At 39.3% G+C, this 10202-nt stretch overlaps 1 non-coding gene across 1 annotated transcript; it reads right to left on the bottom strand.

The window, feature by feature from the left end:
• Nucleotides 1-791: 791 nt before the first annotated feature.
• LOC112716096 (small nucleolar RNA R71) lies at nucleotides 792-899 on the bottom strand. The gene has a single exon (XR_003160160.1). It is a non-coding gene; the product is annotated as a small nucleolar RNA R71 (small nucleolar RNA).
• Nucleotides 900-10202: the final 9303 nt, after the last annotated feature.

The raw sequence follows: 10202 nt of genomic DNA, 5'->3' as shown, positions 1-10202 counted from the left end.
TTAATTTTCGAAAATCACTAACCTTTTTTTTAAAAACAATTTTCGAAAAATTATCTCTCTCTTCTTCTATTTAATTATTTACCTACTAACACTTCTTTTCATCTCAAAATTCGAACCCTTTTCTCTTTTTCTCTGAGTTCGAATTTTCCTCTTTTCCTTCTTCTCTTCTTTTCTTCTTCTACTAACATAAAGGAATCTCTATACTGTGACATAGAGGATTTCTCTTCCTTTTCTGTTCTCTTCTTTTTCATATGAGCAGGAGCAAGGACAAGGACATTCTCGTTGAAGCAGATCCTGAAACTGAAAGGACTCTAAAGAAGAAGCTAAGGGAAGCTAAAGCATAACAATCCAGAGAAAACCTTACAGAGAATCTTGAAAAAGAGAGAGACATGGCCGAACCCAATAATAATGATGGAGGCGCAAGGATGATGCTTGGTGATTATACTACACTTACTTCCAAATTTGATGGAAGAAGCATCTCAATCCCTGCCATTGGAGCAAACAATTTTGAGCTGAAGCCTCAACTAGTTGCTCTAATGCCGTAGAACTGCGAGTTTCATGGACTTCCATCAGAAGATCCCTATCAGTTTTTAACTGAGTTCTTGCAGATCTGTGAGACTGTTAAGACTAATGGAGTAGATCCTGAAGTCTACAGGCTCATGCTTTTTCCTTTTGCTGTAAGAGACAGAGCTAGAACATGGTTGGACTTACAACCTAAAGATAGCCTGGACTCCTGGGATAAGCTGGTCACGGCCTTCTTGGCTAAATTCTTTCCTCCTCAAAAGCTGAGCAAGCTTAGAGTGGATGTTCAGACATTCAAACAAAAAGATGGTGAATCCCTCTATGAAGCTTGGGAAAGATACAAGCAGATGACCAAAAAGTGTCCTTCTGACATGCTTTCAGAGTGGACTATTTTGGATATATTCTATTATGGTCTATCTGAGTTCTCTAAGATGTCACTAGACCATTCTGTAGGTGGATCCATTCACCTAAAGAAAATGCCTGCAGAAGCTCAAGAACTCATTGATATGGTTGCAAATAACCAATTCATGTACACTTCTGAGAGTAATCCTGTGAGTAATGGGACGCCTCAGAAGAGGGGAGTTCTTGAAATTGATGCTCTGAATGCCATATTGGCTCAGAACAAAATGTTGACTCAGCAAGTCAACATAATTTCTCAGAGTCTGAATGGATGACAAAATGCATCCAATAGTACTAAAGAGGCATCTTCTGAAGAAGAAGCTTATAATCCTGAGAACCCTGCAATGGCAGAGATGAATTACATGGGTGAATCCTATGGGAACACCTATAATTCCTCATGGAGAAATCATCCAAATTTCTCATGGAAAGATCAACAAAAGCCTTAACAAGGCTTTAATAATGGTGGAAGAAACAGGCTCAGCAATAGCAAGCCTTTTCCATCATCTTCTCAGCAACAGACAGAGAATTCTGAGCAGAGTCCCTATAGCTTTGCAAACATAGTCTCTGATCTGTTTAAGGCCACTTTAAGTTTCATGAGTGAAACAAGGTCCTCTATTAGAAATTTGGAGGCACAAGTGGGTCAGTTGAGTAAGAAAATCACTGAAACTCCTCCTAGTACTCTCCCAAGCAATACAGAAGAGAATCCAAAAAGAGAGTGCAAGGCCATTGATAAAATCAAAATGGCCAAACCCAAAGAGGAAGGGGAGGACGTGAATCCCAATGAGGAAAACCTCATGGGACGTCTCCCAAACAAGAAGGAGTTCCCTATTGAGGACCTAAAAGAATCTGAGGCTTATATAGAGACCATAGAGATTCCATTAAACCTCCTTCTGCCATTCATAAGCTTTGAGAACTATTCTTCCTCTGAAGAGGATGAAGATGTGACTGAAGAGCAAGTTGCTCAATATCTAGGATCCATCATGAAGCTAAATGCCAAGTTGTTTGGTAATAAGACTTGGGAAGATGAATCTCCCTTGCTCATTAGTGAACTAGATACATGGGTTCAGCAAACTCTACCTCAAAAGAAACAAGATCCTGGTAAATTCTTAATATCCTGTACCATAGGCACCATGACCTTTGAGAAGGCTCTTTGTGACCTAGGGTCAGGTATAAATCTTATGCCACTCTCTATAATGGAGAAACTGGAGATCTTTGAGGTACAGGCTGCCACATTCTCATTAGAGATGGTAGACAAGTCAATAAGACAAGCTTATAGATTGGTAGAGGACGTGTTAGTGAAGGTTGAAGGCCTTTACATCCCTACTGATTTCATAATCTTGGACACTAGGAAGGAGGAGGATGAATGCATCATCCTTGGAAGACCCTTCCTAGCCACAGCAGGAGCTGTGATTGATGTTGATAGAGGAGAGCTAGTCCTTCAATTGAATGGGGACTATCTTGTGTTTAAAGCTCAAGGATCTTCCTCTGCAACCATGGAGAGGAAGCATGAAAAGCTTCTCTCAATACAGAGTCAAACAAAGCCCCCATAATCAAACTCTAAGTTTGGTGTTGGGATGCTACAACCAAACTCTAAGTTAGGTGTTGAGAAGCCCCCACATTCAAACTCTAAGATTGGTGTTGGGAGGCTCTCATCATGCTCTGAACATCTGTGAGGCTCCATGAGAGCTCACTATCAAGCTATTGACATTAAAGAAGCGCTTGTTGGGAGGTAGCCCAATTTTTAATTATTTATATTTTTATTGTTCTTTTATGTTTTATTAGGTCTATGATCATGTGGAGTCACAAAACAATTGCAAAAATTAAAAACGGAATCAAAAACAGCAGAAGAAACAGCACACCTTGGAGGAAGAGCCTACTGGCGTTTAAACGCCAGTAAGGAACATCTGGCTGGCGTTTAACGCCAAAACAGAGCATAAATCTGGCATTGAACGCTAGGAACAAGCAGCAATCTAGCGTTTAAACGCCAAGATTGCACCTTGAGGAAAGCTGGCGTTAAACGCCAGAACAGAGCATGAAGCTGGCGTTTAACGCGAGGAACAAGCATGGAAGTGGCGTTCAACGCCAGAAACATGCTACAGATTGGCGTTGGACGCCCAAAACAAGCATGGAAGTGGCGTTTAATGCCATAAACATGCTATAGTCTGGCGTTAAACGCCAGGATTGCATATAGAGGGCATTTTACATGCCTAATTGGTGTAGGGATGATAAATCCTTGACACCTCAGGATTTGAAGACCCCACAGGATCCCCACCTACCTGAACTCACCCTCTCTCTTCTTCACACAATCCAATAACACTCTTCCCCATCACCTCTTCACCACTCACATCCATCTTCTCTTCCCCATAAACCCCACCTACCTTCAAATTCAAAATCTATTTCCCACCCAAACCCACCCTACATGACCGAACTATCTCCCCCTCTCCTCCATATATTCTTTTTCTTCTTCTATTCTTTTTTTTCTTTGCTCGAGGGTGAGCAACATTCTAAGTTTTGTGTGGTAAAAGCATAGCTCTTTTGTTTTTCTATAACCATTTATGGCACCTAAGGCCAAAGAAACCTCTAAAAAGAGGAAAGGGAAAACAATTGCTTCCACCTCCGAGTCATGAGAGATGGAGAGATTCATCTCAAGAGTCCATAGCTCAATAATAGAGCATTTGACTGCACATCAAGAGAGCCCACTCATGGACCTCAACAAAAGCATGAGGAATTCCCTCATCAAGAAATCCCTGAGATACCCCAGGGGATGCATTTTCCTCCACACAATTATTGGGAGCAACTAAGGATAGGAGCACCAAAATCACTAGAGATCAAGCAACAGAGGCAAGGAAGAGACATACAGAAGCTCAAGGACATCATTGGTCCTTCAAGAAGAAGATTCCACCACCACTAAGGTGGACTCATTCCTTAATCTCCTTGTCTATTTATTTGCTGTTTTCGGTTTTATGCTATATATTTGTCTATGTTTGTGTCTTTATTACATGATCATTAGTATTTAGTAACTATGTCTTAAGGCTATGAATAATTCCATGAATCCTTCACCTTTCTTAAATGAAAAATGTTTTTAATTCAAAAGAACAAGAAGTACATGAGTTTCAAATTCATCCTTGAAATTAGTTTAGTTATATTGACGTGGTGACAATACTTTTTGTTTTCTGAATGAATGCTTGAACAGTGCATATTTTTTATCTTGTCGTTTATGAATGTTAAAATTGTTGGCTCTTGAACGAATGATGAAAAAGAGAAATGTTATTGATAATCTGAAAAATCATAAAATTGATTCTTGAAGCAAGAAAAAGTAGTGAATAAGAAAGCTTGCAAAAAAAAAGTGGCAAAAAAAATAAAAAGAAAAAGAAAAAGCAAAAGCAAAAAGCCAATAACCCTTAAAACAAAAAGGCAAGGGTAAAAAGGATCCAAGGCTTTGAGCATCAATGGATAGGAGGGCCCAAGGAAATAAAATCTAGGCCTAAGCGGCTAAATTAAGTTGTCCCTAACCATGTGCTTGTGGCATGTAGGTCCAAGTGAAAAGCCTGAGACTGAGTGGTTAAAGTCATGATCCAAAGCAAAAAGAGTGTGCTTAAGAGCTCTGGACACCTCTAACTGGGGACTCTGGCAAAGCTGAGTCACAATTTAAAAAGGTTCACCCAGTCATGTGTCTGTGCCATTTATGTATCCGGTGGTAATACTGGAAAACAAAGTGATTAGGGCCACGACCAAGACTCATAAAAGTAGCTGTGTTCAAGAATCAATATACTTAACTAGGAGAATCAATAACACTATCTAAAATTTTGAGTTCCTATAGATGCCAATCATTCTAAACTTCAAAGGAAAAAGTGAGATGCCAAAACTGTTCAGAAGCAAAAAGCTACAAGTCCCGCTCATCTAATTAGAACTAATATTCATTGATATTTTGGGATTTATAGCATATTCTCTTCTTTTATCCTATTTGATTTTCAGCTGCTTGGGGACAAGCAACAATTTAAGTTTGGTGTTGTGATGAGCGGAAAATTTATACGCTTTTTAGCATTGTTGTTAGGTAGTTTTTAGTAGGATCTAGCTACTTTTAGGGATGTTTTTATTAGTTTTTATGCAAAATTCACATTTCTGGACTTCACTATGAGTTTGTGTATTTTTCTGTGATTTAAGGTATTTTCTGGCTGAAATTGAGGGACCTGAGCAAAAATCTGATAGGAGGCTGACAAAGGACTGCTGATGCTGTTGGATTCTGACTTCCCTGCACTCGAAATGGATTTTCTCGAGCTACAGAACTCCAAATGGCGCTCTCTCAATGGCTTTGGAAAGTATACATCCAGAGCTTTCCAGAAATATATAATAGTCCATACTTTGTTTGATTTTAGACGAGTCAAATCGGCGTTCAACGCCAGTTCCATGCTACATTCTGGAGTAAAACGCCAGAAACACGTCATGAACCAGAGTTAAACGCCAAAAACACGTTACAACTTGGCGTTTAACTCCAAGAGAAGCCTCTGCATGTGTAAAGCTCAAGCTCAGCCCAAGTACACACCAAAGTGGGCCCGGAAGTGTATTTCTGCATTTAGACCTATTTTTGTAAACCCTAGTAGCTAGTCTAGTATAAATAGGACTTTTTACTATTGTATTTTTATCTTTGGGCATTTAGTCCTTAGACCATTGTCTTGGTTATTCTGGTTCCCTCTCTGGGGCCGAAGCCAACAAACACCATTATCACTTATGTATTTTCAATGGTGGAGTTTCTACACACCATAGATTAAGGTGTGGAGCTCTGCTGTTCCTCGAGTATTAATGCAATTACTACTATTTTCCATTCAATTCAGCTTATTCTTATTCTAAGATATTCGCTGCACTTCAACATGATGAATGTGATGATCCGTGACACTCATCATCATTCTCACCTATGAACGCGTGACTGACAACCACTTCCGTTCTACCTTAGAACGAGCGACTATCTCTTAGATTCCTTAATCAGAATCTTCGTGGTATAAGCTAGAATTATTGGCGGCCATTCTTGAGAATCCAGAAAGTCTAAACCTTGTCAGTGGTATTCCAATTAGGATTCCGGGATTGAATGACTGTGACAAGCTTCAAACTCACGAGTGTTGGGCGTAGTGACAGACGCAAAAGAATCAATGGATTCTATTTCGACATGATCGAGAACCGACAGATTATTAGCCGTGCTGTGACAGAGCATTTGGACCATTTTCATTGAGAGGATGGGAAGTAGCCATTGATAACGGTGATGCCCTACATACAGCTTGCCATGGAAAGGAGTATGGATGACTAGATGAAGCAGTAGGAAAGTAGAGATTCAGAAGGAACACAGTATCTTCATGCGCTTATCTGAAATTCCCACCAATGAATTACATACGTATCTCTATCTTTATTTTGTGTTTTATTTATTCTTATATTCGAAAACCATTATAACCATTTGAATCTGCCTGACTGAGATTTACAAGATGACCATAGCTTGCTTTAAGCCGACAATCTCCGTGGGATCGACCCTTACTCACGTAAGGTATTACTTGGACGACCCAGTGCACTTGCTGGTTAGTTGTGCGAAGTTGTGACGAAGTGTGATTCACGTTTGAGAGCACCAAGTCTATTGGCGCCATTGTTGATGATCGCAATTTTGTGCACGAACCTTCACCAAGTCTTAGCCAGGAAAATTATATGCACGTTGCCAACTTGTAATTGCAGAGGCGTGTGTGCCAGCAACGTGCACCATTAGGCCAGAATTGCCAAGGCATGGGCACAAGCTCTCTGTTTTCAACATGGTGCTGTAATTCCATTCAGAAGTGAATCACTCCAACAAGAACAAAGCCCATTTGCTAACCCAACAAGCACGGTTGAGGGCCTCTCAAGGAGCTTTAAGACTAGTATAAATAGGAGAAACTTTGTATTTTTGGGGACTTTTACACTACACTTTTCATTTTTACTTTTTACTGCATTTAGGGGAGAATACCAGAAAACTATTTTGTTTTTCTTGTAGCTTTGAATTTCAGTTTTGAGAATTCTTCTTCTTCATTCTTCATTCTTCTCTACACTTAGTTTAATTTCCATTTTGCAATTGTAGTTGTAGTTGGAGCAATGATTGACTAAACCCCATTTTCACTAGGGGGAAGAGCTCTATTAGTTTAAATGAATTGATATCTTTCTTTTCTACTCAATTCAAGTGGGTTTCTCCAAGAGGAAGCTCTTGCTTTTCACAGATCCAATTACTACCGAGAGGGGGTTAGATCTATTTGAATTTTGTGATGAACTTGAGAAAGAAGTCGTAGAATTCAGTTTAGAATTCATCCTTTCATAGTTCTCTTGATTGACATACTTTAGGTTGGTATGTGAGATGTAACCACCCTTGGTTGAGATCCTGAGAGTTGTGTGGCATGAAGGATTAGTTATTAAACTTCATCTTTTCTCATGAACAATTAGATCACGAGAGTGGCAATTTATTGTGTTAAGAGAAATTGAGTCACCAAGAGATTGGGACTCAATTATTCACAATCCGCCATGGATCTATCCCCATGATTCAGAAGGAATTGATCACCATCAATTCATGAGAATTTACATTTTTGATCCCTGGTGATCTCTTCCATTAATTCTCATTTCCATTGATCTTTAGTTATTTTGAATACCCACTACCCAATTCCCTTTTATCTTCTAGCAATTTAACATTCCTGCCATTTACATTACACTTTCAATTACTTGCAATTTACTTCTCTGCTCTTTACAACTCTGCATTTTTTACTTTTTTGCAATTTATTTAATGTCATTTAAGTTCTTGCTATTTAAGTTTCAAGTAATTTATATTCAACTCTTTAAGTTTCTTGCAATTTACATTCTATTAAGCAAATTTACACTCAAATCAAAATCGTTTGCCTAACTAAAATACCATTTGACTAAAGTTGCTTAATCTACCAATCTCCGTGGGATCTACCTCACTCTGGTGAGTTTTACTACTTGATACGATCCGGTATACTTACCAGTTGGACGTGAAATTTAATTTTTATGTATCAAATTTTTGGCACCATTGCCGGGGATTGGAAAAGATTAATTATGATTAAGTGAATGGTAGTCTAGATTAGGCATTTTTCTTTTCTTTGTTAAGCCCACTAACTGTTTAAGATTTTGTTTCACTAACTTTAACTTCACTCTAGCAATAGAGTGCTTCACTTGTGTTGTTGGTTTGTGTGTGTTGTATGTCAGAAGCAAGGAGAGAAGTATCCATTTCTTTTGATCCTGAACCTGAGAGAACCCTTCGGAGACTAAGAAGGGAAGCAAGAGGAAAGGGGGTAATCGGTAAAGAGGACTCAGAAGGAGAAGACCAAGTCATGGAGGGCAATTTGCATAATCCTTCTGAGGGAGTTGCCAACAATAATGGCCCACCTCAAAGGAGAGTTCTAGCTTCATACACCTTCCCTAATCCAAGAAATTGTGGGAGCAGTATACTCACTCCTAATGTTCATGCAAATAACTTTGAATTGAAGCTTCATCTTATCACTTTGGTACAAAACAATTGCTCCTATGGAGGAGGTCCCCTTGAAGATCCGAATCAACATCTATCTGTCTTCCTAAGAATATGTGAAACTGTCAAGACAAATGGTGTGCATCTGGACATTTACAAGTTGCTGTTGTTTCCATTTTTTTAAGGGACAAGGCATCTCAATGGCTGGAGACATTCCCTAAAGAAAGCATAAACACTTGGGATGATTTGGTGAACAAGTTCTTATCTAAGTTTTATCCACCTCAGAGGATCATCAGATTGAAGACAGAAGTGCAAACATTCACTCAAATGGATGAAGAATTGTTATATGAGACATGGGAAAGACACAAAGCTCTGATTAGGAAATGTCCACCTGAGATGTTTAGTGAATGGGAGAGACTTCAAAATTTCTACGAGGATTTGACTCTAAAAGCTCAAGAGTCCTTAGATCACTCTGCAGGAGGTTCACTACAATTGATGAAGATGGCCGAGGAAGCCCAGAATCTTATAGACACTGTGGCCAACAACCAATATTTCTATGCTCATCAGAGGCAATACCAACCGATTCAAAAGAAGGTTGTATTGGAACTAGAAGGAGTGGACACTATCATGGCACAGAACAAGTTGATGCACCAACAAATTCAGCAACAGATGGAGTTGATGGCGAAAAGAATAAATGGCCTCCAATTAGCCTCAGTGAGCACAACAATTCAACCTTCAATTGAATGGAGCTAAAGTGAAGCAGGCAACATTGAACAGCAACCAGAACAACTTCAATATATGCATAACACCTCAAACTCTTCTCAAAATGAGTTCCATGGTAACATATACAACTTATCCTGGAGGAATCACCCCAACCTGAGATGGTGTGACAATCAAAACCATTGGGAAAGGAACAACAACTCCAACCATTCCCGCAACACAAACAACCAAAATCATTCATCCAACAACACTAACCAATACAAAAACTCACAAAACATATCTCATCCACCTCATAATAACTCACAAGATCACCAAAATAACTTTTCCATAATTACATTCAACTCACAAAATAACAACCTCAATTCCCCAAACAACCTCCACCAACAACTATCACATCCCATGCAACCACATCCACTCTTAGAGGATTTCTAACTTAGAGATGTTGATGGAAAAACTCATTAAAACTCAAGAGATGGCAAGACAAGATCAAGCCCTAACACTCAAAAACCGAGATGCATCTGTGAGAAATCTTGAGAGGCAGATAACACAAATGGCTAAACAAATCACTGAGATAAGTGAGAAGCGAGTGAATGCTTTCCCTAGTACCACTGAAGATAACACAAGGGACGCAGGAAAAACCATAAAGTGGAAGGAGTGTAAAGTAATCACTCTGAGAAGTTGAAAGAAATTAGAAATAGAAGCCATCATTGAGGAAGAACATGACAAAGAAGGCTTAAAAGAAGAGGCAAAGGAACAAAAGCAAGAGCAAGAAACCTCCACACAGAGTGAGAAGTTAAAAGAGAAGGAGGCAGTGAAAGCATACCAACCAATGCTCCCGTACCCTCAAAGGCTCAAGGAAGAGAACAAAGAGAAGTAATACTCCAAATTTTTGTAGATATTCAAGACACTGCACATCAATATTCCTTTCATTGAAGCACTTGAACAAATGCCCCTATATGCTAAGTTCATGAAGGAATTGTTGACAAAGAAAAGATCCTTGAAAAAGGGACAAACGGTTGTGATGACCAGGGAGTGTAGTGCCATCATCCAAAGAGGGTTGCTAAGAAAGAGGAAGGACCCAGGG

Source organism: Arachis hypogaea, chromosome 1 (genome assembly GCF_003086295.3).
Source record: "Arachis hypogaea cultivar Tifrunner chromosome 1, arahy.Tifrunner.gnm2.J5K5, whole genome shotgun sequence".
Taxonomy (NCBI): domain Eukaryota; kingdom Viridiplantae; phylum Streptophyta; class Magnoliopsida; order Fabales; family Fabaceae; genus Arachis; species Arachis hypogaea.
This window is presented reverse-complemented; position numbering and strand designations above follow the sequence as displayed.